Here is a 6000-nt window from a genome sequence, read left to right on the forward strand (position 1 = left end):
CTTCGCTCTAATTGCTAGAGTTTCACCGCGGCTGCCAGCTGTGTTTACTCGCATCATTCAAACAAGACGCGCTGGCTCGGGAGCTACAACTACAACGTATCACCATAAGGAAAAACGTCCAGAAGAATGTCATGCAAAGCTGCCTGCCTGCCTTCCTTTGATTCTCTCTGAACTGCCTGGTTTTGTTAATGTTTAATGTCAACCATTTGTGCAGATAGCATAAAGTAGAAAAGATCGGCGATCGGCGATGCTAGCGTTAGCGTTAGCATTTCTCCCCCGGGCTTAAATTGTGTATTATAGAATGATCACACCGGTGACAGTACTCTTCAAAGGGTTCACGAAATATGACTACTACTCTTACTGTTTAACATTTTGGGTTACTTAATGTTACTTCATATTAAGGCTAATAAAAATGACAAGGCTGTAATGCTAACTAACGTGCTAGCTACTAGCTAGTTAGCTAACTTGATCCAGCCACTCCTGGTCCTTTCATCAGATGGAAAGCGAAAGAATGAGCAAGACCCATTGTTGGTATGATAACAACCTGGTACTGAGCACACAGGCATCTTGTTAAAGATATCTTATCTTAGCCAGCGCCTGATCTTAGCTATCTCTTAGTGGAGGAAAACAATTGTGACATCACTTACGCGACTATGGGATTTGTAGTCTTTCTAGTTGCATATTTTTCATTGTCTTATATTTCAACAGTTTTAAGACAAACTGTGACTTTGTTGACATGGAAATTATTTTTTAAGATTGACAAACATCATATGTGTAATTCATGGCACAATTCAAACGGGATCGAAAGATACGTTTCTTTTCTTTCTTTTTGGTGTCTATATACGCCGGGATCCGGAGTCATGGATGATCCTGCGGTCCTGTGTCATGGATTGCGAGTCCTGGATCTTGAGTCGTGGCTGTGGTCCTGGATCATAAGTCCTGGATGGATATACTCATGGATTCATCTTCCTATTATACACACATGCATTTCCAAACATTTGGACTACCTATGTTGCAAATGTATTATCTTTTCAATTTACACACGGCATCTATTGCACGTCTGTCCGTCCTGGGAGAGGGATCCCTCCTCTGTTGCTCTCCCTGAGGTTTCTCCCATTTTTCCCTTTAAACTGGGTTTTCTCTGGAAGTTTTTCCTTGTACGATGTGAGGGTCTAAGGACAGAGGGTGTCGTATTGTCATACTGATATTCTGTACAAACTGTGAAGTCCACTGAGACAAATGTAACATTTGTGATATTGGGCTATATAAATAAACATTGATTGATTGATTGATTGATAAGTTTTCTCTCTCCATTGACTTCAATACATTATTTTTCCGAAATAAGGTCCCTTGGACCGGAAGTAGATGGACGTGACTTCGCCACTCTATAGAGATGTACTACAACAAAAGTATTCTCCATAGGGACTTCCTGCAACAGCACCACGCCGTTATCTTGATTCTGATTGGTCAGAAGACATTATCAAAGATGTTCCATTGCGAAGACGATCACTACGTGACAAAAGTTTTCAAAACCGTTTCTAGTCTTCGGTATTTCCAGACTGAAATCAATCTTACAAACGGCTGTCTGTGCAATTTACTCCGCGCGAGTTGGCGGACTTTATTTTGCTTACTTTAACATCATTTTTCATGGTGGGGCTAAAGTGGGGCTAAGTATGGGATAATTTTTCTATCATAAAGATAAAGCAACACTTTCTAAGAATAAAGCAAAACTATGAGTTTAAAAAAAAAAAAACGAAGTCAAGCAAAATTAAATTAAATTCAAAAATAAAACTATAAGTTGCAAACAAATCATTTGTGTAATCATGTAAACTATAAGTATTTTTTCTTTGTTTGAACATAGGTTTTTGTTTGCAGTTCTTGTTTCTTCTTTCTCAATGATCAGACTTTTGCTCTCTCTGCAGCTCTTCTCGTTTACGCTCCCTCATTTTTTGTTTGAGATTTTGACACAAACATCCCATGTGGGCGGGACTTTCAGGGGTGTGTCCCCATTGGCTACTCAGTTTTTGAGGGACAGCCCACTACACCACAAATCATACATGCAGCAAACTCCGGAGTCCACTCGGCCACGTTAGTGTCGGTGTCTCCTGGGGAGTTTTCATGAACATATCAGACTTATCTTATGGATTGCTGTGCATTCGACTTGTGTTGTGTAGTTTATACTTTATTCCAACTTTAAATATTTTAATACCCGAACACACTGCTGCTGTTAAATAATTTCCCAATTTGGGATTGATAAAGTGTCTATTTATTTATTTTATAGATTAAAAAAACACATCTATGTATTTTCAAGCTAAAGGTGATACACAATGTAAATACTATACTATTATTTGTTCAAAGACATGAAACATATGAAAAGCATATATTGCTATGTTTAGGACAAACAATTAAAGACTGCTTTAATTTAACAAATTCTACAATATAAAAGTGGCAGATTTGCTTTATGAAACAGTCCAGAGCTAGGCTGCATACCAACAAAAGGACATAAAACAAAAATGTGGATAATAATAAAATCTATTAAATGTATACGTAAAGACATGTGATCAAATGAAATGACACTGAGCAAGTGATAACAGCTACGCCCAGCGTGGAGGAAGATGGTTGTAGGTCTTTCTTCAAGCCCCGCCCCCCCCCCCCCTCCGTGCTGTCCCCTCAGAGGAAGTGGGAAAACGGGATAAGACCTCTGGACATATGAGAGGAACATAAAAGTTTTAGGAAATAAAAAATATGAAGTTAACAAATAAAACACAGCTCAGGGGCAGTCATGGACGGTAGGTTTTCCTACAAAGTTAACTCAGCCTCCATTGATTTTCATATCAAACGTGTGTGTTAATAAAATAAGCTATCATGGCTTATAATTGCATATCTAAACAGAATCATGAAAGCATGTTGGTAGAGTCAGGCACACAAGTCCGTTTGAGTGTGTGTGCTGGTGTCTGAACGCTCACTCACTGATAGCTATGCAGCTAACTGTTCCCGCTAAGCTCGAAGTATTAACTCCTATGTAGCTAACTGTAGGTTATATTTCGTATATGGCTTCGCCCTCTAAGGCTATCGCTATTGGGTAATCCCCCTGCGCACCTGCGCAGCACTGAAACACTTGTAGTCCAAGCCCACCCGCAAGGTGGGCCCCGCCCTCGGGCCTCCTTCCGGTATAAATAGGAAGGAGGTCCGGCAATCTGCTCCCTCTTTTCTTCAGCAAACCTCGGCAGTTACTGAAGCACAGAACCATTAAACATCATGAGCAAAAATTGCGTCCGAAATTGTCCCTCATGTGGCTCAGGATATATCATGAGCTATGACCAGCACGCAATGTGCGATTCCTGCTTGGGGCCAGAGCACGCGGACGCGGCTCTCAGCTAGCAGGTCGCTTGCTGACATTGTGCCCGTCTCCCATCAGCCGACATGAAGCGAAGAGCGGACGCTCTAGCTGATGCGGCCGACGAGGACGATTGGCCCGTCAGTAGTATTATTCATCCCGCTTCCATCACATTAGTATGCATAGAAAGTAACAGGTGCTGAGACAGGTCACACCTCTCCCTACTTATGCTAATGAGCTAAGTCCCGCCTCCCCTTTGTTCGAGGTGTGAGATCTCAAGTAGTTGTGATATCCCAAGTAGGTGTGAGATCCGTCGATAGGAGGGGGGTGATGTGTATTCACAGGTTTGAAAAGCCCCTACTGTTGCGCCTTATGGTGTATAATAAAAAATGTTTCAATCACATTAGTATGCATAAAAAGTGACAGGTGGGCCCGCCCCAAAGTCTATTAAAACAAAATGCCGCTTCCATCACATTAGTATGCATAAAAGTGACAGAAGGGCCCGCCCCAATTATGTGATGTCAGAAGACCGAAGGGGTGGAGTGAGATAAAAAAAAAAGAACCCCGTGCAGATAAAAAGCCAGTCATTTCCAATCATCAAGTCATCTTTCCAAAAAGAAAAAATGGCCAAGAGATGCCTCAATATGGGTTTAATCAGCGAGACGCCTGTGACAACTTACCGCCATCCGTCCGGAGCGCCGATCAAGAAACGAATGCAGTATCTGTGCCGGGTTCAAACACCTCCGGTCGAAGATCTTGAAGAGAAATGGCTTCTGGAAAATGAAAATGTTTGGGGATACGTATTCAACTATATGGCGAATGAACTGCATTTCTACAATCTGAAGAATGGAGAAACGTATGGACCCCACAGTGTTAAAGCAACGTTGACCTCAACAGATTGGGCTGTGTTAACTCTGGTGTCTTCCAGAGATCTCCACGCAACCATTGTATCGGAAGAAGTAGTGCATCAAGAAAACACTGTGGAACCAGCGGTGTACAAGATATGTGCAACAAAAAGCAAAGAAACGCAAACAAAAAGCGAGATCAAAGAAGAGTTTTCACCGTTACCCCTCAATGTGGAGGAAGAAGAAGGAAATATCCCCCCGCCGCCAGAAGTGAAAAGAGTCCTGACAAGCACCGTCTGGGAAACTAAAAGCGGACCATCTGGGCGATGGTATTACCGCGCAAGCCGTTTGCTGACGCAGGGGGGAGGGGTTCTCTCTAAAACACAGTGTCTGTAAAGGTGGGGGAGACTGTCTCCCCCCCTTCCTGCCATCTCTCTCTGTTTCTGCTGATGTGTAAAATATACAAAATAACGTTTTATATACTTACTCTCTTGTTAAAAGTTGATGAAGTTTGTAGCGTAAGCCAGCCATCAGTGTTCTAGTTTTAAGGATCGAAGGATCCAATGTATTTTTAAATGGAGCAGAAATAGAACTAGTCTCCCAGTGCAAGTATCTTGAACAGAGAGTGTCATATTGGACTCGCACTTGACTTTTTAAGAAACATATCCAGAAAGTATCCAATACCATTAAATTCAACTTGCAACATTTTAAACAATTTAGACCTTTTTCTTAACTGTCAATGCTGCAAAGTCATACCTCCACTGTATGCAGTGCTTGAATTGGGCCGGTACTCACCGGTACGCAGTACCGGCACTTCTGATTTTTACCCATGTGGTACCGGCACTTCTTACTGAGTACCGGCAAGGTGCCGGTACTCAGTAAAATGCCGGTACTCAGCCGCCGGCAATATACGTATATATTGTAAACGCAACGCAGCGCAAATGTGGGTCTGACTCTGCCTCACAGAGGGTGACTGGCTGTCTACATGACGTGGCCGGCCGACATTGCCACTTTCATACAGATCATACTAATGCCCTCGATTGGTCTCTGTGTGTCATTCAAGCTCGGGAGGGTGTGTGTTGGTGTATGTGTGGCGCGAGCGAGCGAGAAAGCGCGCGCACTGGTTACGTGTATTGTTGTTAGCATCTGGTGCTAGCTAGCTGCGCTAACGGATATAAGGAGCTATTAAACAACAAGGTGGAGGGAGAGTCCTTTGCTGTCAGACTGAGAGGCTGATAATAACTACAGCTCTGGTGAGGTAAATTACTCTCTTGAGTCTTTAGATAGTTAACTTAGTTTAAGTTATCTCAGTGGGTCTCAAACGGTTCGGTCACCATTTATGTAAACACATATTTCCATTTGAGGGGGTAGTGATTAGTAAAATATGCATGAATAATACAAACAAAATGTTAACTAGGTGAAAAAAGGTAAGATAAACTTGTTGAGAGCTAAAACTAGTCTTTGCTGTTGCCTCAAAGAGGAGCAGGGGGGAGAGGAGGGAGACAGGAGAGGCCGATTCAGGAGCCCAGACACACTCACAACTATAAATGAACCAAAAACAAATAAATAAACAAGTTTAAATGTTTTTTCATATTGGATATTGTATGTTATTGGTTATGGCCATGTACTTATGATTTTATGATTATTTAAATGTATACATTTTTGTTTCATATGGGTGTAGTCTCTTTATTTCCCCCTCAAAATGCACCAGATTGATGCATTTAAGTCCAACATTTAAAAGAAAATCTTACCGGGGGAGCATACCCCCGGACCCCCCTATAGGATTTGAGGACCGGCCCCACTGTTCCCAAATAGATT

This window comes from Notothenia rossii (assembly GCF_949606895.1).
Source record: "Notothenia rossii genome assembly, chromosome: 3".
In the NCBI taxonomy this organism is placed as follows: Eukaryota; Metazoa; Chordata; class Actinopteri; order Perciformes; family Nototheniidae; genus Notothenia; species Notothenia rossii.